At 38.0% G+C, this 25469-nt stretch overlaps 1 protein-coding gene across 3 annotated transcripts in view; it reads right to left on the bottom strand.

The window, feature by feature from the left end:
* The window catches only part of LOC128743715 (protein winged eye), a 193628-nt gene that overhangs the window by 166708 nt on the left and 1451 nt on the right, over positions 1–25469 (bottom strand). For 2 of the 3 annotated variants that reach the window (XM_053840340.1, XM_053840342.1), the window contains exon 2: positions 7935–9260. The gene's annotated coding sequence lies outside the window, so the exon portion shown is untranslated. The remainder of the gene's footprint in view (positions 1–7934; positions 9261–25469) is intronic. The other variant, XM_053840341.1, reaches the window with a different exon arrangement.

Below are 25469 nucleotides of genomic sequence, written 5' to 3'. Positions count from 1 at the left end.
CATCACCATCATAATATCATCAAAAACAGATCAAGTTTCACCAATCTATGTTCCATCAAAACTCATTTTAAAGTCCTATAAATAATATCAAAATTAAACATTGAAAGTTATCAGCAATCTTCGCACGTAAGAGAACGATATAAGGTTATATTGAAGCAAAAAATTTCTAAGGAAGGAACCCATATTGTGCACTTAAAATAATGTTTTCTACACAATCGGCAGAGAGCGGCTGTTTATAATTATTTCGAACAGCACTGCAACAGCGCATAAGTACCAAATTTTCGTACATTGTAAAGAGGAACAAAATCTTTCACACAACGTGAAACGTCCTCCGTCGCGTCGGCCCCTACCTGTAGGCTTGGGTAGCTTTCCTATAATGGTGCCACCAGCAAGGCGTCCAAATTTATGTATTTTCTATTGTGCTGAGGGAATTTCCGTTCGGTTCCTTCCCATCCCATTTTTCAACAATTTCGAAAAAAATCGAAATCAAAGCATCCCAATGGAGTTTCACAATTAGTTCCATCAATTCGTGCTAATTCGAGAGGGCACTTTAGCTAGAGCAGGGTAGCGTTCGGTCAGTAAATAGTAGGGTACGGGATTTGATTCTTCGGTCTACCTTTATTTTAGACCTACCCTTTGGTAGCTATATGTTGGCATAAAAATTATTACTATTGTTTGCCAATAGAAACGGTTTCACAAGTTCGTAAAACATCAAAACAGAATACCAAATTAGCAGAAACCTGCCAAAAATCCCATGGCCTGAATTTTAAATATTTTTAGCTATAATTAGGTTGAAAGTACTCAGAATCCTTTTAAAATAAATATACCAACTCAAATTTGAAGATAGTTTTGAACCAAAGAATTAGTACAAGGAAGTTAAAAGTAGGTTATTTGTCACCGTGAAGTGTCGTGCAGTGTCACCCTTTTGTTGATTTTCGCTTAAAACCATCATAATTCTTGAATAAATTGCTTAGAACCAATAAAAATTTAAAAATTCTGTTGAGATTGGGTTGCAACACATACAAAGCGCTTGTAATTTATGCAGACAAAAAAAAGTTTTATTCATCATATGAAACGACGGTAAAACGATTTATTGATGTGAATATGCATAATATTTTCTGTGAGACATATCTGTCACAGTCTGCTAATTGTTCTTTAAACCAGCAAAAGTGTTACCAAAGTTGGCACAAGCTGTTTGGTTTGTTGATTAGCTCACGTGAAATCTAATCAACATGCAGTTTAAATTAATTCAAATATTTCATCTTCTCAAGTTAAAGCTTTACTATCGAATATACCAAAACAGAGAAGGAAACATGCCTGCACCCAAAAAAACATATTTCACGTAAATAAAAACGGCCTTTACGTTATCAGCAGTCTAACCTCGAGCTGTATTTTGCGTACATATGCAAAAAAAAACTCATTTCAAGTGGCCATGAAAATTGACTCGAAAATGTGGGCGTTTGTTTGGTTCATTGCATGCTTGTCAAGCGCTGAGATAGGTAGGTAGGTCGGAACCCACCAGTACGGTAGGTACGGTCGCTCCACCTCCTTCATTGCCGCTGTTGCTGCTGCTGCTGCTGCTTGGGACTTGGGACCAACTGATTGCAGTCCCTTGGGACTGTTTGGCATTACGTTTTCAACGCGTATGTGGCCTGAACAAATCGACATTCGAGCGAGTGAGCAAAACAGAACCAACTGAGCCGCCTAACTAATCAACTAACGGCATCGGGATCCCACGGGACGAAATCGTGGAAGTTGAGAGATATTAGTATCAGGTCAGTTTTAGGTGGATACAGTAGGGGGACACAAAAATTAGATATTTCAACAAATGGAAATTTTGAAGAATTTGACATACTAACTGACATACTTTACATCTAACATCTAATTCAATTAAGAATGATACTTCGTACACTTAAAACGTATACGGGCTAATGTATCGAAGACGAACAAAATATTTGCAATTGACAATTACACAGTTGTTAAAGTGTCAGAAAACTTCAATACTCTAAAATCAAATTGGAGTCAATGATTCGGGATTGTATGCTTAATGATTATGTAAGCATTCAGCTGCGACAGCACACTACGACAGTATTTTGTTGACAAATACCATTTTGCGTTGGCCAAAATAAGTGCAATACGAAGCTTTCATTTGTTTATTTTTTTTTATCGGCGAAAACCGTAGCGGTGATACTTTTGTTTTAAAACTCAAGTGTTGTGTTCCGTGTATTTCAAACAACGCAAGGGAAATGTTGCAGAATATATAATGAGAAATAAAAATGTTCATTATTTCTCGTTTTTGTGCTGGCTCACGTCAGCCTTGGATTAGCATTGAGAACAAAAATTTCCAGGATTACAAGTCCAGAATATCACAGAAAGCAATTATATGCTGTGAAGAAATTCGCTTCACATCACAGGTTATGCTTCAAGTATCGATCTACTGGAAAGATTGCTATTGACCATAGAGGTGGAAGACCACACTTCATCGGGTTTAAAGATGACTTTATGATCATCAGACGATCTTCAAGGTACAACAAGAATTACAGCTACCTGTATTGGACCAGGCAGTAAGACTACGGCCTGTGCTTCTATGAAAAATGCTTGCTTTTGCATGGACGATGAAATTAATACGAGTGTCTCGTCTGTTTGTCTGTGCGAAAGACTTAAACTTTTGTATAGACATTATCATCGCGACCAGTATTTTGACCAACTGTGAAAAAACTTGCCCTGGCAAGAGGCCTATTGGTTGTTGGTAAACGCAGAATTAAGTACGAAGGAAAAATGTTGGATGTGATTAACCCCTCCGTAACTTTTTTATATTTTAATACTTTTTCTCCAAATTGTGGAAAAACTATTCTATTTCCGTAGTTCTTTATTCCTCTATTCTATTCAAAGGAACTTGTTCAGAACCTGGAATCGGTCAAAAGATCCCGAGTTTACGATCACTTCAGCATCCAGCATGATCATCTCCAACTCCCCATCACTGGGATGTCGCGGACTATTCGACACAGTCTTAATAGTAACCTTGACGGAAATAACCGTACGCTCCCAAGGTCCTCCCTTATGCGGAGTTGCCAGAGCTTTGAAACACTTTATTCTGTTTAGCACCTAAACAGAATGAAGTGACAACACGAAAAAATAACCATAGCACTAAGATAAAAATTACTATAACAGTAGGATACAAAATACAGTAAAAAACAATAAAACTTATCGTCCGAAAAGATATCCAAATCATCAAACTTATTGCAATCCGCCATAACTTTTATGGTTTTGAGATATTTTACCATAAAAATGACGAGTTGTTAAGTATCTTAACAATAAAAAAATCTATTTTTTCGCGAACAAAAATTTTCATTTACACTGAAAAGTAACAACCTTTTATGGTAATTTTTTTAAGCGAACAACAAAATATAATTAGAAAAGGCTGTAAATCAGGGAGGAACTATGGCTATTTCTATTGCTTAAAATAAGGAACAAAAATATGAAGAAAATTTGAATTTGAGGCACTTTTACAATAAATCCACCATAAGTTTCAATGTCCACTATAAAAACTGTTGTAGACGCATCCCTATTAGCACAGTTGTTACAAACTAGTTGTAGCAACCGATATGTGACTAATTTCAGTCATAACTGAGTTGCTACAACCAGATGGGCCAAAAGTGTGCTACTTGGGATTGTTTCTACTACAAAATTCATTGTAAATTTTTTTTTCGGGGAGATTCTGATAAACAATTCAGTTCAGTTGTTGCTCATCTAACACTATACGTACCTTACTCTGTCTGTAACGAAAATTAGACCCTAGACAGAACACCATGGTTTCGTAGCAATTACTGCAGCTCGTTCTCTAAATGATTTACACAAAGCTGATACACTAATACATGTGAACCTTGCCGGGAGCAGGATATGCTGTGTACCCGAAAAAGAAATTTGTGGTTAAAACATAACAATATTCGTGAAACAAATGTCAGACGAAAATACAGATGGCAGTGATCTGGTTAAAACCACAGCGCCACACGGCTGACAGTAGAAAATTAGGATATTAATGTAAACAACGACTCAAACATGTTATGCCAGATTACAGTCTAGACAAGCATCAGTAACCTACTTGCATCTCATAGAGTTCCAAAGCGTTGAAGGTACATTTAGGTGTATTGATCATACATTCCGGTTATCTCCGTTGTAATGAATCTAGAATATCACAGCGAAAAAGTGATTTTTCGTAGAAACCATAAAAAATAAGATAAGTCACCTCCGCCCCGCTCTCAATGTTGATCAATGTTGGACAGTGGTTGATTGACAAATTAGTCGAGCAATCATTCAGCACTGCAATTCATGAATGAATTGTTTTGCAGGGTATAAAACTGAGACAGACAAACATTGTCAGCAGCTCAGTAGTTATGTCTATGGGCTGACAGATAAAAGAATACTACCGGGGGTAAAACTGTAAGCGTTGAATGCGTTTTATATTCGCTTTCATGCAGGGCTGTCAATTTTTTCGACCACTGGTAGTAAGTTGCTCAGTAAAATTCCTGAACCAGCTAATGATGAATTCCAAATCGTGTTTGCAACAATGTAATAACAAGCATTCTAATGCGAAACTATACTGTCTGAATAAAGTTCGTATTACTTGGGCGTCGGTGTAAGCGAAATCATGAACGAGTGACCAAAATATTTTTATCCGGTCAGGTTTAAACATGCGGACTAGATCCAGTAAATTTCTTAGTTTAATTTCTTCCTAAAAAGTAGTAATTAATCAATATGTTTTAAGTTTAGCTAATTTAAACTATTTCTAACTTCTCGTTCTCGAACCTGAAAGTTCAGCGCATCTGCTCTGTTATTGCGGAGCTCTTGCATTATCAAGGCACAACTTCTTAGGAAGTTTCCTTCTTACTCCATATCAGGTATGGAGCCTAAATCCCAAAACGGTCATTGGCTTTATAAACCATGTAGTACCGAATTGGGGCACAGGATTACAACTATTCCGCTCAACTCCATCAATGGGTATAAGCGATCCGTAAACTATGTACAGCAATCGGGGCCTGTCACAAAAGACGCTCATTAAGACTGTCGCAGTGGCCTTTTAACCCAATGCCCTTCTGGCATACAAAAAAAAATTCTCGTTCTCGCTACTTTTTGGTATATCTGCAATCAAATTGGAATCAAAAGCTTGTCAATCGCCAACACACATCTATGTAGAAAGAAAATGACACATGTCAGCCTATCAGTAAATTTATGATCTAAGCTCTAATATTAGCTTCCTTCAATTTGATTTGCTTGAATGGGCAGGTACGTCTGACTGCTTGAACAGTTTGAAATTCTTGGGCTACTCAATTTACTTGGTTTAAAGACTTTTGCAAAACAAAGTGCATTAATAAACCAATTGGTTTTTCAATGCTTTTCTGTTTAAAATGAATTTTTATGACCAAATATCTAACTTACGGTTGACTGTGTTGAGAGCCATGATGGGTTGCTATAGATGTACGTTTAGATCATATTTTTGTTTAAGCTGTTTCGAATTTTCCCCCAAGTTCTGCTTCGCAAGTCACACAATTGTTCAGTTGTACCATGCAAAATGACGAATTATGGCAGATTTCTTGTAAAATTGCTTACTTTTTGTGTAAAATAGTTTTAGAAATAAAACTAGGTCATGTATCTATACTCATAGATATAAACATATCTACAGCGAGTAAAAAAAATCTCTCAGAGGCAATTTTGGATGACATTGAAGTAAACTAGATTTTATATTTTATTTTAATTACGCTGTGCGATGTTTTAGAAAAGTTACATGACGCATGTTAACAAAATGAACGTTATTGCACTAATAATAAGAAACCAAAGCTTTAATTGAATATTTTTAGTTCAATGGGTAAAGTGGGTTTAAAAAGCACCACACCACAACTTATCAATGCAATTTGACTATTCATGTTAAGAACTACAATGTTTTCAGTGAATTCTAAGCTTGTTTTAGCTGCGAAGTTGCGAATAATGAGTTACACCTATAACAATACTTATTGCCGAATATAAAATAATTCAAATTAAATAATTCAAATAAAAGCAAAGTGAAAACCTACTTGCAGAGGCTGTTATCGTGCTACAGACAAATTTAGCGATCGATGCATAATGCATTTCACAGCTAGTAAAATAGGAATCTACTTTCACGAAAAACTCGTGGCAATTTGAAATTTGAACAAAAGGCATTCGATTTTTACTACCTATCAAATCAGCCATGTTTAATAGCTTCACAGCTTTTTTAATTATTAGTTTTTTTGAAGGAACTTCAACAAAAAAAACGAAACGTAAATTGTTCGTAAATTACGTAAAATATGCACATATATACTGATACAACACTAAAACTTCTGTCAATCAAAATTATCATTACGCTCGTAATGAAAACAGACGAAAAAACGTCTTTTTTCGTGTTATTTCAAGTAACAAGAAAACTTTATTGCTTTTTTATGTTACATCAAATCTCAATCTAGCTAAAGTTAATAAACCGAATACAAAACGAAACGACCATTGATAGTATCTAAAGTATGCGCTCAACTCGACAACTTAAAAGCCAAAAAACTATGTGTTCAAAGTTGAAGCTAGTTGAATCTGGTTTAGAGCCAGCTATCTACTGATGTTTCATCTAGCAATCGTGCTCGCTTTTTTTTTTTTCAAGCCAGTTAAAGTCCAAGCCCAGGTCAATGGCATAAATCAGAGCCATTCCGCCCGACGGACGATAATCGAATCAGGTCGAACAAATGAACCAGATGAATTCTAGCACAGCTTTTGAGGAACATGGTTCCTCCTAGCGAACGCGAGCGCTTAAAGTTGCTCACGAAACACAGATGTGACCGTAGATCAAGGGAAAAAGTTTAACGACAAGCTATCAAAGTTAATCTTGTAGTTATATCTTCATTTTGCTAGTTTTGCTGTCAGAACTTTCGGCGTGCTCTATATCATCAAAAGAGGTAGATAGTCATTGCGAATCGGAGACGGCACACAGCAAGCATGACATTCGATAGTTTAGATTTGATTTCGTTGATATCAAACGAATGGTCTTGAAATTAGTTTATCTAGGTATGAGTAAAAATGGCTTTTGAATCAGTCCTTTTTTGATAGATCAGATGTCAGTACTAAGACTCGGGTGACACGTTCCTCAACGTAATTGTGGGCCTTGTGATGGATTACATCACTTTCGGTTTGGTATAATTTACTACGATTTTTGTTTGTTTTTATCTGTTAATTTTTACTTCATCGATTATTGTCATTCTAAATCCATCGACGCTGCTGCAGTCGATTTCGTTAGGCTAAACCAGAATCATACAAATGGCTTAGCAAATAACGGGTCTTATCGGTTTGAAATTCCCAAGTCGGAGGAGAAATAAAACGGTACCGGTTGCGGCGGACGGGATAGGAAGAGAGGTCAACCTAATCCATCGCACCACCAGGGCCTGTGTTTACGTTCGGTTTAACTTTAGCCACAGCCATGAGAACCAGTCGAGACAGACTTGCATATCTGCCAAGCGGAATCGACCTCGGGCCTCGGCTCGGCTCGGTAGAGCACGCCACAGTATCAGTAGCCCCACCAAATTGCATGAACTTAACTGTGTAGTGTCATACACCCGCGTACACGCCACGTCGCTGCACGACGAGAGGGTTCGTGTACAATTTCCCGATGATTTATGACGTACAATTAATCATATTTATTTTATCTTTATCACCATAAGTAGAATCTCCTTCTTCACAGGCAAAAGTAGACGTGGAATTGGTGCAATAGAAACGTTTTCGCTGAAGGTCTCCGACCGTCAAAGGCAACAACCAGAGTACGCCCAGGAAAAGGAAATCGACTGTCTAATTAGGGTTCGGTTTAAAATTTGCACATTCGCATAAAGTTCACGAATTTGTGCTGCACCCCTCGAAGCAAGTAATATCAAAGGCATGAGTCTTACCGTATTTATTGGGCTGAAGATTGTTATCGATGCCAGCAGTGCTAATGTATCCGCTCATACTTGGAATCAGTTCGGTTGTCCTCAGTAACTTTTGCTTGTCTGCGAACCACTCTCTCTTCTCAGAGCTCAAAGTATAAACTCAATATCGGTAAAATATATACTTAATTTGATCACTCCGTCACTTCACTTAACACACAGGATGTTGAATCAATTTCCCCAGCAGCCTTTCACAACCTGTCTGCCTGTATAGATGTGAGTGTACTCGATATTCACACAGCAGTTAACTTCCTTTTCTTCGATATTCCCGCAGTTACACAATGCATTGGACACTAGTAATAAATATCAATTTTATATCCTCCTTTTTCGTTCTTTTTTACCTCCACTCTTTCAACAACACTCTCTATCTTCTTCAACACTTATTTTTCCTTTTGTACTTGTTATCCTTTTTTTTTGTTGAAGCTGAGACCATTTGATTTATATCACCACTCTCGGACGCGCTTAGATTTATGCAATTTTTATGGCCCTTTCGGTTCGAATCTCAGCACGTACAAAGCACCTATCTGCTCGCTCGATTTACCCCTCCCCGGACTTTTCGGGGCACACAAACTGACGCGCTGCTGCGGCGGTTCTGGTTTAGCAGGACAATCTCGTTTGTTCACTCGGTGCGGTGCTATCCGGGCGAACGAAGGAAACTCATCTAAAAACCAATCACATACACATACACACATACGACAGCAACCGCTGGACTGGATACACTCCCATCGGTTGCTTCCCCATCGACGGACACTGATTGCTTCTCATCCAAATTTTCGGCCCCTAATCACTAGTTGGCAAACTATACTTTCCGCGCACTCAAATTCACTGATTATTCCGCGGGTCTCACTCCTTCATTATCATTTATTCGCCTACCTCTTCTCGCTCGCTCTTTTGCACGCGAGGTCTCTCGCTTGTTCTCGTCTGGGGTAGCTAATTTGGATTTTCTTTCCTGCTTTCGAAAATCACGCCGGGGGGTACACCAACGCGAAACCGTTTGCTGGACTGAAGATGGTTGATTTTCCAGAACAGCTCGTCCGAAGCTTGTTGTTGTTGTTGTTTGAACAACTCGTGCATCAGATATCAATCATTGTCGCCGGGTGCCCTCCGGTTTCTGCGGAATTGGAGGTCTAGGCACTACTACAGTCTGGGTCGTCCGTCCGCTCCGGGTTGGGTGGGTGTCACGGTAACTACGGTGCTAGCGAGTAGCTCACGGCGGCACACTCCCGTCTCGTATCAGCTGGTTCTTGTTTTTTTTCTGTTCGTTCTTTTTTTTCGCTCCGTCCAACTAACCTACACGAGTTTATCCCCGGGGTGAAAAGGTGGTGGTGTGAATTGGGCGCGCAATTCGTGAATGAGTGGGTGGGATGCGATGACGGCACGACGGCGATGGGACACGGTGGCAGTAGTACCCGGTAACAGAAAAAAAAAGAAAAAGAAAAAAATAACGAGAAGGAAGGAAGGAAGGAAGAAAGTAAATAACATTATATTAAATATTAGCATAAATGACACCATTATTTAGATTGAAGTGATTCGCAAGATTCTCGAACTGAACGAGTGAGTGTGTGTGTTCGGCTGTGTACGGGTTACGTGATGGTAAACAGCATGAGGCTTTTGTTTTTTCTCATGTTTTTCTGGTGAGTTGTGCCAAACAATTATCGCTCTTTCGCATAATAGCATTATAGCGTCCTGATATGACGAATGGTGATTTTACCAACATTGACGGTATATGTAGAACAAATAAGAAGAAATGTGTACGAACAAATGAATACGCAGTGTAACCGTTAGTGTAAACACATCAAGAGCAGAAGAAATAACTCTCACGGGTCGGAATGTTTACATCCGATGTAGAAATGCTCGAGGAAAAGTGTTTGCGGCTGACATCATAAATTAATCAGAAAGCATTGGCTCTGCAAATCTTTTTAACAACTTGTTTTTGGATTCGGAGAACAAGCCACTTTGACTGATAGTACAACGTCGTCTTACTGTTACTATGACTATGAAGTTAAGCTAAAATGGTGACAGGCAAACAAATCCATAACACTGTCTAGACTTAATTGTTGATGATTCACCAGTCAAATTTATCCGCAAATGTTTTTTTAATACAACATCTGAATATCTGACATAAAATAAAAAAAATGCGCGGACACAAGCAAAAAACTTTATGATTGGCTCTTCCTGCGGATGACGCAATGAACACGAAGGCTACCCCTTCATTAATTATAATTAATCAATGGATCGATTATCGATTGGAGTTGGAGTAGCCTTCCTCCTTTCAGTAAACGACGGGAGGAACAGATGTCGACGAGACTGATAGGATTAAAGTCAGCTGAACGTATTGGCTAATCCCCAACACGGGTTTTGTTTGGAAGAAAACCAGTTTTGCATAAATAGTTATTTATAAAAATGGCAATAAAGTTATTTCTGTTTCCAGCCAGTTCGTCTTTTTCAACATTTCGTTTAAAGAATAGCTACCAACAGGATCCGGTAACATCCCCTTCAATCGAAAATCGTCACCAGACAACCCAGACAGTGAACCCTCAAATTCATTTGAGGTGAATCCGATTCTCTAGCATACTGCATTCCATCCACATCGGCGATTCGGTTGTCAATGTCATCGTCATCATTTTTTTTGTCGCTTCATATGGTTTTCGCTGTTAAAAACCGGGTTACCAAAAAAAATTTGGAAAAGTAAAGGGGTGAATCTGAGATAAGACCGTAATTTTGTCGCCCAAGCTATTCAATTGAGATGACTATATCCCCGGTAGTAAAGTGGTAATATCCCAATGATACCAAAAGGCAACATGTTCGAAATTGTGCATGAAAATAAAAAAAAAACTTTTTCAGAGTAGATGTAACTTTCGCTCAAAGCGGAACAAAGCAATTTCGAGTTCAAAATTTCAGACGGTTGTTCGGATGTGTTTACGCATAACAAGGATTTATTTGTGTCCGAACACAATTCATTACTATGGAAGTGTTAAACGGGCGGAGAGGAGGCAACGAATCGAAAAAACCATCATAACAGTTAGCAGGCAAGGTTTCTGCATTCTGAAATACGCATGGAATTCGGTACATGAACTGTCCGCCGAAGAATCAGACGTTCAACAGCGACAAATAAATGGCCGCTTTTTTACCAAAACAGTCCAGCAATCCAAAAGTTGCTGAAAATGATGGTGTAGTAAGTGACTACTAATGCGATTTAAATTATTCCCTCTATATACACCAGATCTGAGCCCATGTGACTTCTATCTCTTTAGGTAGATCTCGAAAAGAAAGTTTAAGGAAAAAACGCGAAATGAAGTCTATTTTGAGGTCAAAGACAAATTATTATATAACAAAGGTATCGCAAGTTTGGGAAATCGTTCACTGCACAGTAGTACGACATCTTTGGGACGTGGCCGGCCCGCCTACGCCACTCTCCGCTATCTATTTGTACTCCATCAAACATAGTCCGCGTTCAAATACGGCAAGTGCACTTATGTCTTCCGTAAGCAACGTTACTATTTCAAATCCGTAGAAGACTACCGGTCTGATTAGCGTTTTGTACATCATCAGTTTTGTGCGGCGGCGTATGCTTTTTGATCGAAGAGTCTTGCGGAGGGAATAGTAGACTCCACTTTCAGCTTGAATGCGTCGTCAAATCTCCTTACTCATATTATTGCCGGCGGTGACCAGAGATCCCAAAAATACAAACTCATCAACCACTTCCAGCTCATCACCGTCAGTAGTCACTGCCCATGGGAGCCAAACCATGTTTTCTTTGAAGCCTATTCTTACCATATATTTGTTTTTCGACGCATTGAGTTGTAACCCAATAATCCGTTTTTAGTCTGACGTAGATTGCGTCTGCCATCCCAAGGTTTCTAGTAATGATGTCGAGGTCATCTGCGAAGACTAGGAGTTGGTTACTTTTGCTGAAGACCGTTCCTCTAGTTTCGATGCCCGCTTGCCAGATCATAACTTCACTAGCGATGTTGAATAACATAAATACAGGGCAGTCCATCCCCTTGCCGCAACCCTCTGGGCGATACGAAAGAACTCGAGAGTGGCCCCGAAATACGCAGGTAGTAGATCACTCGCTCCAAGGTAGCGTCGATTAGCCGCGTCAGTTTGTGCTCGTGTATTATCTGTCATAGCTGTTTGCGCTCGACTGTATCGTATGCTGCCCTGAAATCTACGAAAATATGCTAGGTGGGCACGTTGTACTTCCGACATTTCTGGAGGATTTTATGGAGAGTAAAAATTTGATCCATAGTGGCAAAGGCCCTCATAAAGCCCGCCTGGTATTTTCCTACGAATTCTTTAGCTGTTGAGGTTAGAGGATGTAACAAAATCTGAGAGAGCACCCTTTTTGAAGATGGGACAAACACACCTTCCATCCACTTATTCGGTAGTTTCACCTCCTCTCAAATTCATGAAATTATTCAGTGAAGAGCCGTTGCTAGCGGTTTTGGCCATTTTTGAAGAACCCTGCCGGGAGTCGGGCCTTTCCGATGGCACTATTATGTTGACCGGCACGCCAATACCAATACCACGACCAATACCGGCACGCTGTTATCGTTTGTAGGCACACTCCTAGGTTAATCTCTGTTGCTCTTATAATGGTATTTAAGTTTAATTTTGATCATAAAAATCATTATAAATCATTACATCAAAACACCCTTAGACATTAGGCATAAATACATTAGACATAATAGACGTTAGGCATAATGGACGGTAGGCATAATAGACGATAGGCATAATATGTGGAAGGCATAATGTTTGGCAGGAATACTGGACGTTAGGCATGTTTTGCGCCAACTATCTGCTGCCAGCTTGCAAGTTACCCAATCTTCGCTAGGCTGCTTTTTTACATATAAAATAAGTCGTTCAGGCGAAGGTTAGGGAAAACTAACTAGAGTCGGAAGACCTAGGGAAACGAATAAATCTAGACAGATGTTATATTTACGGTGATGGCACTATCCTCCGCAGTGACCGGAATGTATGACGGCGGGTCACCGTCCAACCCTGAATCATCTTTGAAATGTTTAAATGATTTTTAAGGAATTCTATCAAATCCGTAGTGATTCCCGATTAGGGCGCAACTAGCAAAATGTAAACAATGAGGAATATCACTGTGATAATTTGCAGGTACATTTTCAAAACGTAATGTAAATAAAAGTGACAAAAATCGAGTCTAAAGACATACATTGGTGTAGAATAAAGCAATCTTATAATTTAACAGCAATACTGCATTAAATTTGTGCATTCAAGCTCAAAATCTAAGTCTTCTAGTTGAATCCCTTGAAATAAGCCTCAAAGCATTTTGACAATGAGTTTCGCCCAGCCCTGTCTGTTTCGCCTTGCTTTGATTTTTTTTATTTAGTTTCGCCTGTTTACATGCGCCTGTGTTTCGCTCTTTACTATCGCCTGTTTACAAAACGATTTGCAAATAAGCCTGTTACTTCATAACAATGAAAGGTGTTAAACTGCAAATTGTGTTTTGTTTTGTTTGAACACTTCTATCGCCCATCACTAAAAACTTGTTTTAAATAATTCTATCGATTAAAACAAAAGAAAGGATTGTTGCCATAGATACTATCAGCCTTTTTAAGGCTGATGGTGCAATAAAACGATTTGTTTACATTTTGCTAGTTGCGCCGTAATCGCGAATCACTCCGGAAATGCTCCTTCATGATTATGCTAATGTTTTTGTGACAAATGGTGGTATGGTAAACAGCATTATGCCAAATAACTTTATGCTAAATGGCCGACCCCCGTTCCTATTGCATTGTAATGAAGCCAAGATGATTGGATCAAATTTCTCTTCATAGGAAAGCGCTCCATTACCAGTGCTTAGAAATCTCATATTCAATTTATGCAATACGCCTGAATTAATTCAATATACAGCAGTCCCCCGAATAAGGCGGTACACCCACGGCGATTTCTTAGTTGTCCAATCAATAAAGTTTTGGTACATTGTTAACATGTAGTATAACCTAGTCAACTTTCAAATATCAACTTTATTCGTTAATGGACAGCTGAGATATCGCGATGAGCGTACAAGCACCACCTATCGTCTTATTTGGGGGTATTTCAGTACTGCTCATTCTTTGGCTGTCTCTGATATAGATGAAATGAACTCATCATTGCCAACCTGAAACCATCGATTCGATTTCGAACTGCCGACAACGGCAAACGAAATTACAATAAACGGAAACATTGCTTCGAAGTTTCAATTAATTTCCTTCAACCAGATTTTGGTTGATTTTAAATAGATGCAAATTTTAAAAACCAAGTCTTTAGATCTAAAATATCTGTCAAGACCAAGAAAAATTACTGACAGGTTAGTTGAGCAACCATTCAGCACTGCAATCCATGGAAGAATTGTATTGAAGAGTAGAAAACTGAGAAAGACAAACACTGTCAGCAGTTCAGTAGTCATGTCCAAGGGCTGACAGATAAAAGAATATTACCAGGGGTAAAACTGTCTGGGTTTATATTCCCCTTCACGTAGGGCTGCCAATTTTTTCGAGCACTGGACGTAATAAACGTTAGGCGTAAATACGCTAATCATAATAGATGTTAGGCACAATAGTTCTCTGTTAGCTTGGAAAATCGCTGCTTGGCTGCTTTCTTTTACATATAAAATAAGTCGCTAAGACGAAGGTGAAGGTTAGGGAAAACCAACTAGAGTCGGTACATTTAGGAAAACGACTAAATCAAGACAGATGTGATTTCTACGGAAGGACTATTTTTTGCAGTGGTCGAAGATTCCGACGGCGAGTCGCCGTCTCACCCTGAAGCATGATTTTTTTTTATTATAGTCACTTTAACAGCTTAGGTCATTCGTGACTTCTGCTGGGTTGGGATTTGAACCCGGGTCGTCGGCGTGAGAGGTGTGAGTGCTAACCACTACGCCGGGATTGATCCCGAAGCATGAAATATCATAAAATGATTTTTAAGGAATCATGCCAAATGGTCCCTTATGATTATGCTAATGATTTTGTACTAAATTGTGTTATGCTATACAACATTATGCCAAATTACTTTATGATAAATGGGTGACCCCGGTTTGCATTGTATTGTGGCGAAACGATGATTTGCTCAAGTGCCTATTCATAAGAAAGTGAAGTGTTATAAATTATGCCTAACGTCCGTTATGCCTATCATCCATTATGCCTATCGTCCATTGTACCCAACGTCCATTATGCCAAATGTCGGTATGCATGCATTAGTATATAATATTATTTACGTGATAGTTTTATGTCATTTTTGGGTTAGTTTTGAGCGAGGTTTTGGGTGTTTTGGCGTGTCTATTTTCACTATTTTTTATTGTTCATCTAATGTGTGATTTCTTGTAAGAGGGGGGGAGTCCTCCAGCGCCGGACAGCTCCCAATACCGGACACTTCTGACTTCCATAGTTCAAATGGTGCACCTTTTTTTACAATAAAGTGCCCTTCCAGTGTGCTTAATACTCTTAGTAGCTTATATGATAAAATCAATAAAAAGAACCAAAATTTAACATGTGTTATTTTTTAGCTCAGAATCATTCATGAAAACAGAGATTTGTTTGTTTTTGTCTACCGCCGATCGATTTTTGGTGCCATATTCTACAGTTCTAATTATTTTGTTTCATTTTTTTTATTTTCGAATAATTTTTATGTCATTTTTGTACCATTATGCCGACATTTTTATAACATTTGTATTATACGGTATTCCATTATTATAAAATTTGTGTGTCACTTAAAGTAATCCAAGTAAGGCCATTACAAATTATTCTTAAATTTCTTGTTCCCCCCTCTCCCCACCCGCTTCGAAAAGGGCTTTAATAATCGGACGGCAAAAAAATTGTTGAACATAATAGAGAGCCTTAGAGAGTCGCCATCTTAAACCGAAAATTCCAATCGAACAGAATCAGTTGACAAAAGTAAGTCCAATCAAACAGAAGGCTTGTCAAAACACCGATTAGAGAGCCTCCAAAAGAGTAACGACTAAAGAGCTTGTTATAGATAGAGAGACGCCATCTTAAATCGAGAACATTTTTTGAGCAGATTTTCCTAAATTTTGAGCAGCTTTTTATGAATTATTCGAAATAAAAGCTTCAGAGAAAGGTTCCTTGAGTTTGTTATTATTATTTATAGCATCGTGAAACTCAAAATCTCTAATTTAAATCGCTGGTTCTCAAAAGAATTAGCAATAACAGACAACAGCAGCATAACTATTTACGGTACGACCATTAACTGTTGTAAAATTATCATGAAAAGGATTTACATATCAAGATTTTATAAAAGTTATTTATTCTGAATGCCTGTTGAGCACAGAATAATCTGTACGTGCGGCAACACTGACATATTCAGATGGCGACTTTCTTCGGCTCTCTAGAACATGAGCTAAAAGTTATAAAATTTTAGATAAGTATAAAATTAATTGTCGGAGTGCTCAATAGCCTAACAAAATCGAGTCATGAGTGTATGGAATGTTAACGCTTCTAGCACGGAAAAGAAGGGGAAGTTCAAACAATATAATGACCGAAAAGTGGTAAAACAAATATATTCAGAATTTGTCATGTTTTTGTTAGATTTTCGCATGAAAAATAACGTAATAACGTATTTATATAAACAGCAAGAATAGATTTGGTTTTCATGATTAAACTTACCCAGTTACCCGTGATCGGAAGAAGAAAAAATTCCTAAAATATTTATAATCGTCTAATAATATGAGTTTTACTGCACTCTCATTGTAGTTTTCAAGACCGAATTTGTCCATAAAAGCCGTTATAAGGGCGTTATAACGGGTGACAACTAAAGTTTTGGAATTTTTTTGAGACCCCTATACTCAACAACAAACGAGCTCAGAGAGAAATGAGAGTATATATGTGTTAATTCTCTCTCTCTCCTGTTTTTGTCAATATTTTTTGTTTTGTTTATGTTTGCCTTGTTTTTCTTAAAATGTCGTCGAAACAAGAAGCATTTCGGGAGCGCGCTGTACACTTCTACGATTTGCCGCAGAAATCTCGGTAACAAGTGTACGGTACAACTTTTAAAAAGCGAATATGTTGTGGCTTTGACTATTTACCATATCCTAAGATACCCAACAACTATTCGCAAGCAAGATAGTGGAAGACCAGCCAAAATTATGGACGCAGAAGGATATCGTTCTCTTTCTCGTTTCTTCAAAAACAAGCCCTCTGGTTTGGCTTTCAATTAAGTTGTGCCAGACGAATGTTTGAAGAAAATTTTTGCAGATGGACAATACGTGTTTTGGCTGGATAAAGCAACATCGCATTACGCCAAAAAACACAATCGTTCCCGATCGAAAGGATACGTACACATTTTTACCCAAAAACCGCGACCAGATCTGTCTCAGTGCGCCCAATCGAAGATTTCGTCCAGATTTGGAGTTCCTTGGTGTACAAAAATAACTGGAGAGACACAAATTGCAAACAGTTGATTGGTAGAATCAAGAGATGCATTCGTAAAGTTGACATGATGGCCGTACAACGCTTCTGTTCGGACATCAAACGGATGCTTCGCCGAGCAGCCGACTACGGACCGTTTTCAAATGTACACTAAATTTTTTTCAACAATGGATAATGTATCTTTAATTTCGGTAAATAAGATCTTCTTCATGTATCTTTGTTTTTTTTTGACAGCTTGAGAAAAAGATTCCAAAGTTTTAGTTGTCACCCGTTAAAATCGTAATCTTTGTTTACAAAAATTATTTCGTGTAACAGTGATGATGGTTGTTTTTACAACCACATCACATCACTTCACATAGTCCCTAGAAAAAATAACTCTTGCTCACTGTTACCTAGTTGGTTACTCGGAAAATAAATTAATTGCTATATAGGTATATGCAAATGCTTGCTAAAATTAGTTTTTATACAGCGCTTCCGTAAAACAAAGATACGCCGAAATGAATAAATGTTGCGAATTTGTTCGAAACCGGATTTTGGTAAATGGACAAGTCTTGTTTGACCATGAACTGTAAAGAGCGATTAGAGAGAAGACAATTGAGTACATAGGTTATAGTATACGCTTATAATAGATCTTGTTACCAGAATTGGTCATAAAAATCGAAATGGGAGTATAATAAAACTCAGATTTTTGTTTGGGAAGTTCAATTTTGCATTTAGTTAATAAACAATAAAATTTCCCAAGGGATAGGTAGCCTATGCTTATGCTTATGCTTAAACAATAAAATTTTCAAAGGGATATTTGAAGTAAAATTGATATTCAACTGTCAGCAATGAACAAATTTAAGGTTTAGCAGCCTTGTAAGAGAAACAATGCTATGTGTAAAAGGTAGTTTCCACTTAACTCCAACAATAAGAATTTAATATAGAACTATCAATCCACATTAAATATCAATCCGTGCATTCGAATCATTTCCAGCGTTAACAAAATACTTTCGAAAACCTTGAACCACCACGATACCTATAACCCGTTAACAATCTGAACCAAATACATGTCGGAACTCATTCAGACAACTCAATCAAACCATCGGGGAAAAGAATTATCTATCATAGTTTTGCTGACGAATGCTCTCGAACTGCAATGTTCATTATCATTTTATTACAGTTTTTAATCTGTTGGTCATTCACTAGTCTGTATTTAATCGGGTATCATTTGATGAAGTGCATTAAAAACGTATATCTAGACAGGTTTTCATTCGTGGCTCTCTGGGTACGATTGTGGTGCTGCTGAAATAGTCACACCCGGTCACACCCTGCCCAAGAAATCGGCTAATACCTGATCACGGACGGACGGACGATTGGACGGCCGGACGGGCTTAGAGCAATCAGGTCACGGTTATCATGAAGCTCTCCGCTCCGGTTGGCTCCGCGGAAACTTCTTAAAATGCGTAGCCAATGTAAACTAATCAACATACGAACATGTTCCGGAAGGTTTCCACTCATGCGGCAGCCACGCGGACCGGACGGGGAGCACTGACGGAGCAACAATGCGGACCGAAAAAAATCCATTTCATCATTCACATCAACCCTCCAGCAGCCAGAAGGAAAAAAATAACACCGTTCTGGATCCACCGGGGGCGGTTGTTTGGCTTTGTCCACAGCAGCAGGGGGGCTGCTGAATAGGAATCGAACCATTTACATCACCATAGATTACCGATGCAAATTGGTTCCATTATTTCATCAACCGTCGGAGTCAAGAGCAATTCGACCTATACGGCATAATACGGCGCTGGCAATGCAGTCGGTGGGATTTTCTACACATCCAGAGGACACGCGGTTCTCGAATATGGCAACTGGCAAGTCATAGATTATATACACTCCGTCGCCGTTGATGCCTAAATTCGCGCCAATCTCAATGTGCAAAATGCAACTCATTCTCGTTTCCCATACCGGAATCGACCTGCCAAGCAAGCGGCCAGGAATTCGCGTCGGCGGCGTCGGCGGCGTCGGCGGATGGGGCAGTGGATTATTGAATTTCGCTTTACTTCCCCCGCGGAAGTGCTGCACCGACTTAGCGGGATCGGAGGAAGGAGGAAATCACGTCATCTGTCAGGGAATTTATGGGAATCGATTCATACAAGTTGCATTCTTTTGTCATTGCTGTTGCGCTACTGCCGCCGACAAGCAGGCTTCCTTCGCAGTTGGATTAAAATAAATTAAGCTCCAAAGCTGGAAAGCACTGTTCTAGTTTTGCCAACATTCCCTAAAACGACCGACTCTTTGCCAGATGTACCTATTAAGAAAAATCGACAAAGAGGACCAGACGTTAATATATCGGCTGGTCCTGCCGGGCGAAAAAAGGAACACAAGGGTGAGAATAGATTACCGTCTAACATCACGTCTACGCTGCGCTGGTCACTGTTGTAGTTGTGTATAGCGCACCGTACAGCTTCAATACACTGACAAAATAGATTAGGCCAAATCCAGGGCTGTTGCGAATTGCTCTCGCTTTCCGAGGAGAGGAACTGCTATGACGGCCAGGAGACGCGACCGGCGCGGCGGTGCGGTGGGATGTAATATTGTGCAACTTCGCCCCCTCGATTGCCGACTACCGACTGCCAGCTGCTGGCTGGCGGACTGATTTCAACTCCCGCCTTGGCTGGGGATTTTGCGTCATTAACGACGTTCTCCATTAGTGTGAGATCCTTGACATAATATATTCCATGGAAACCGATTTCCCCAAGTTGGCCGATTTTGTCTAGGAGCAGGGCTTGGTTTTTGGACGTAGGACTACGTCTTTGTTTTACTGTACTAAGCTGCAGTTTGTGAAAACCAAAAGGGAATTCTAATATTGGAATCAGGGTTACCAATAGGTTTTCTCGAAAAGCCGACAAACACGAGTAATTTTTTCAGTGCTGTTTGAAGTAGATTACAGAAACTAGCCTTGTTAACAAGTGCATGATTATTTATCAAATGCTGTAAACAAGGGTCGCTTAGAATACTCTACGCACTTTATTCGTATTTAAAATCTCTTTAATCAATAAAAACAACTATATTCGTGCAAAATTTGCTACCAATCATCGAGCTGAACTTTGTAAGACATCGCACAATGGGCAAAAACGAGCTCGTAATCCCAATAATTAGAAGAAGCCGGTAGTTAGGAATCTTATAAGATACCAAGTCCTATGTAAAAAATACAAGTAATCGATTGGTGATGGTCCCATCTTGTGCAAACTTTGGGAAGACGCCCATTTTGCCCTATTATCCTCAAAAATCATGGTAAACTCTGTGTAACTTGTCAAAAATTGCCATGTCGATGTTTAATGATGACAGGTGGCCGCGAGTGACTGATCTGCAGTGTCATTTCTTTAGTCAGTTTCTTTAGGATCTGGTCTTGACTTCCTCTTCGTCTGTGAAGCGTTGTGTATTGGATTTTATATTTCACTGATGCTTCCGTCTTATATTAACTATCAAACTATACTATGTATCTATCTATCTAATATTATCAAATCATCTAACGTCAGAGCCAGCCTTTTTAAAATCATGCATGTCACATTGTCATAATTGTGAAAATTTGCATTTTTACGTAGGATTACGTCATTCCCCAAGTAACGTATTCAGTTTTAAGATGCTCTCGAAGAGCTTTTAACCACTTGCTCCTTAAAACAAATAATAAAACTAGTAACAAACCTGTGATAAAACGGTCATAAAACTTATACCGCAACGTCCTCTTAAAATTTGTATTTATATCGATATCTGTTCATAGTGACTTTCCAGAATCGCTTATAGCTATAATAAAACCATCACAAATGTTTATAATTTTATGTCTTTCCTCTTAAATAACGCTTGCAAGACATCATCTCTCCCTCAGACTATATTTCCCAAATCGGTAAATTTGGTTGATGAAGACTAAATTTGGTTTTATGGTGAAATTAGTCGTCATCGATTCTGCTAACTTCAAAAGCAGTTTTTTTTGTTTGATACAAAACTTTTGTTTATGAAAATATATTCGCTGTGTTCAGAATGGCAATAAGAATGCAGTGAACACATTTCTATAAACAGAACTCCGCTTTTGGGCCCAAAAACTGCTTCCAAAATTAGAAGCTCCGACGAAAAGTTAATGATTGCTAATTTCCCGTTACATGGACTAAGAGCTACAAGAGAAACAAATTACCATAGATATTGCTTTTTTTTAAATGGATATAAAAATTAGAATTGAAAATAATCTTTTTTATAAAACCATTCTCTTTGTAGCACATATATGAGAAATTGTTTATCCCATGCTCAGCTGTTTTGTGACATAATATCGTGGACCCCCGCTAATTTGAACGATTCGTCATGGAAACTAACTGGCAACCTAAATATGCTCTGAAACTTGTATAAACTTATTTTTACTAGATTATTAGATTGGCTACTATTTCGGAAGTAATCAAAGCAGCCTTGTTCGCTATTTTTTCAATGATTTTATTTGAAACCAATGGCCCTTTTAAAGGCCACAAGACCAAAATTAACCAAAATTACAGTAATTAGCATGTGTGTCCAATTGTCGTCTGTGCCTGGGAAGTAAGACAATTACACTGAAAATGTATGGGGAAATTTGACCTTGATGCTTTTCTTTGATTTTCAATATTCATCAATTGAAAATTAAACTACCCAACAAACACCGAAGCTGAATTACAACGCCACTGATTTGGTCACAGCTGATTTAACTCTGAATACAGGTGGTAGACGCTGAATAAATTGAAGTAAATGCCTCTGTATTCTATAAGCGATTAAGCAGCCAACGAATGCGCTGTAAATCAGCTGCTTCGCATAATAGAGTCACAAGCAGATTAGGCGCATCGTCAACCTCTCCACAACCCATCAATATTCTCAATAATTATGCTATACTAGCTGAATAAAGGATTTGTCATCTTAATAAACAGCCCTCCCACGAAACATTTATGCACTAATTAAATATTTTAGCAGCCATTATTATTCAGCCATAGCTGAATATGCATCGAATAAAATTTATGTATACTTATTCAGCCGAATTTGGAGCTTATACAACCTATTTCGTTTGAGGTAGAAAAAACACTTGTTAAGCCCTTTATAAATATAACCTCTGTGCGCCTTGTTTCCAGCTTCGTGGAAATTGGTTATTTAAAAACGCGCAGAAGCCTCTATTAAGCTCCATTGCAGCTTCGAAAGCAGCTATTAGCAAGCCACTAAATATGCATACATGTTTAAGAGCTGAAAAAAGGTTTTTATTTCTAAAACTAAACCTAAAGATGACGATATGCAATTTTAATTAGCTTGCATATACGAATTCAAGTTATTCAAAATTTAAAACATAGCATACGACGACATAGCAAAATAAATATGACGCGTTCTATTCTTTTTTAAATTTAAAAATAGATCACTTTTTGGCTGCATAAAGGTTGATAAGACGTTGATTAAGCGACTGAAAAAGCATTGCAAAACTATTTCTGGTTCTAAAAATAGAATTGACAGCATTGCACAAATTCGTTATTTAAAAACACGCAAAAGGCTCTATTAAGCTCCATTGCAACTTTGAAAGCAGCTACCCAAGTAACAATTCCAGGCTGATCAAACGTTTTTAGCTGAATTTATTCTACCTGTGGCTGAACTATGGTTTAGTACTAGAAATAAAAACCTTTTTTCAGCTCTTAAAAATCTAAGTCAAGCTTCGCGCTTGCTAATAGCTGCTTTGAAGCTGTAATGTAGCTTAATAGAGGCTTTTGCGCGTTTTTGAATAACCAATTTGCGCAAAGCTGGAAACAAGGCGCACAGAGGCGATATAACTGCTTAACAAGTGTTTTTCCACCTCGAATAAAAGAGGTTGTATAAATTCTCCAATTTCGCCTGAATAAGTATTGTACAGTTGTTTACATAAATTTTATTCGATGCATTTTCAGCTATAGCTGAATAATTATGGCTGCTAAAATGTTTATTCAGGGCATAAATGTTTCTTGGGTAATTATCACAGAATTACTGCTACATGTTTTATGAATTGATTGGCATTCAAATCATTGAAAACCATTTAGAACTAGCAAAGTTATAAGCGTTCTAAAAGCATACGGATTTTAATACATTACGGAAGTTTAACAGAAAACCCATGAAAAAACTGTCAAATTTCTGCTTCGTATCAAAATTCGTATGTATTGTTTTATTGTGGTCTTTAATCTTTCATCATTTCGTCATGCTCACTTAAATTTAAATTTTGGAATGACGCCCTACGGTAGGGATGGGCGAACGATTCAAGAACCGTTCCAATGAACCGATTCACAGGAAAGAACGTTCAAAGGAACGACTCTTGAAAAAGAAACCGCGTTTTTCGAGCACACCCGAAACCCCTAATCATAAACAAACAGTAAAATAAGACTTAATCATTCAAATCAGCTATCCGATTGAGTACATAATATTTTCGCAGTTAGTGAGGAAGTTCGAAAAGTGACAATATTATTTGCAATAATTGTAACGTCACGCAGTTCTATTCCTCGAAGAAGCATCTTCCCAGGTAACCAATAAGCATTTCCAATGCAATTTAAATGCGAGCCAATAAGCATTTAAGTTGCCTTAAATGCTACTTAAATGCTATTTTGGCAATTTTGCCAATATTTATGCGGCTACTTTACTGCTAGCCCTCTTATAGTGCTGACAATGCTTATTTGCAGCTAGTTACCGACAAGAAGAATTTAAATAGAATTGTGGATGCCAATTTACAACAGTTATGCAGTCAAAAGGCTGATAAACAACAACCTGCAGTAAAAAACGCTAGGAATGCTGATAAACGACTGATTTACTGCTTATATTAATGCTTATTGGTTACCTGGGCTTGCACTTAGTTTGTAACGAAAAGCATAAACTTCTATAGGAAATTCAATGATCTATCTGAATCTATAATGATATTACAAATTGATGGAAATTTGAGAACTTTTTAAAGGAAGACTATTGACAAATATAAAAAAAATCGGACGGTGAAAAAAATCTTAAATCTAATTTAACTTTTTTTTAGTTTTTTCGAGAATATTTTTTCTTAACTACATTTTTTCGGTTAGGCCATTACAAATATTTTAAAAAGTTTTTGTCCCTCCGGTGTTGGGCCACTGAAGGGGGGAGCAATAAAAAACAAAGAGAAATTTTTAATCGAGCAAAAAAAATATGGATTTTTATTTTAAGTTTAAACGCGAGAACCAAATCTATTCCCCTACTAGCACAGTTGTTATAAAGCAGTTGTGGCAACTGATTTAGAACCAGTTTCAGTCGTAAATAGGTTTCTTGAACTACAAGTGCCAAAAGTGTGCTGCTTGGCTCTTGCTATTAATATATACGTTGTTAATTTCCATGCAAAAATCTACGAAAAAAAGACAAAAACGAAAGAAATTTTTTTGGCCGATTTTCGGAAATTCCGCTGTTTGAATTTCTATTTCTATTTCATGCTAGAAGCGTTAACTCAACTCGTACATTCATTTTTCAAGCTTTTCAGGCTGTAGAATCCACAGACAATTGATTTTATAAAAAAAAATTAACTCATGTCCAACAAATTATTTTTTGCCCACCGATTTTTCAAGCCAATTTCCAAGGGGGGGGGGTTGACAAAAACTTTTCATATGATTTGCAATGGCCTTACATTCAATCAACACAGATTTTGTCGATTTTTTAAAAATTTCGTATGTAAAAATACGTTTTTTAAAAAAATCAATTTTGAGTCGCAGTTGCCAATTGTCCTGGGAAAAATTTTCCTTCACTCCAGTGAAACTTTCATTCAAATCAGGGAGAGTCATGCAAGATTTTTCATTTTTTTTCGGCAGATTTTACTTAGAAAAACTGACATTGAAAGTTTACTGCATGTAGCGTTAGAACTAAAGCGAACGAGTAAACAACTTTTAAAATAAAATATCACAGTCAATCACTAGAGGATTCGTAATTGCAAATCGGGGATTGAACTGTTGGCGAAATTCCAGTCTCACAAATTGTAATAAATAAAATAATGATATACAGTCCTACGTCACCGTTTTGTACATTCAATGTGGATGTTTCGTCGAATTTTTCAATCTATTTATCCCTGTCGAGCCAGTTTAAAGTAACTTTCGTGATTATT

This window comes from Sabethes cyaneus, chromosome 3 (assembly GCF_943734655.1).
Source record: "Sabethes cyaneus chromosome 3, idSabCyanKW18_F2, whole genome shotgun sequence".
In the NCBI taxonomy this organism is placed as follows: Eukaryota; Metazoa; Arthropoda; class Insecta; order Diptera; family Culicidae; genus Sabethes; species Sabethes cyaneus.
The sequence above is the reverse complement of the archived record's forward strand: the minus strand, read 5'-3'. Positions and strand labels throughout refer to the sequence as shown.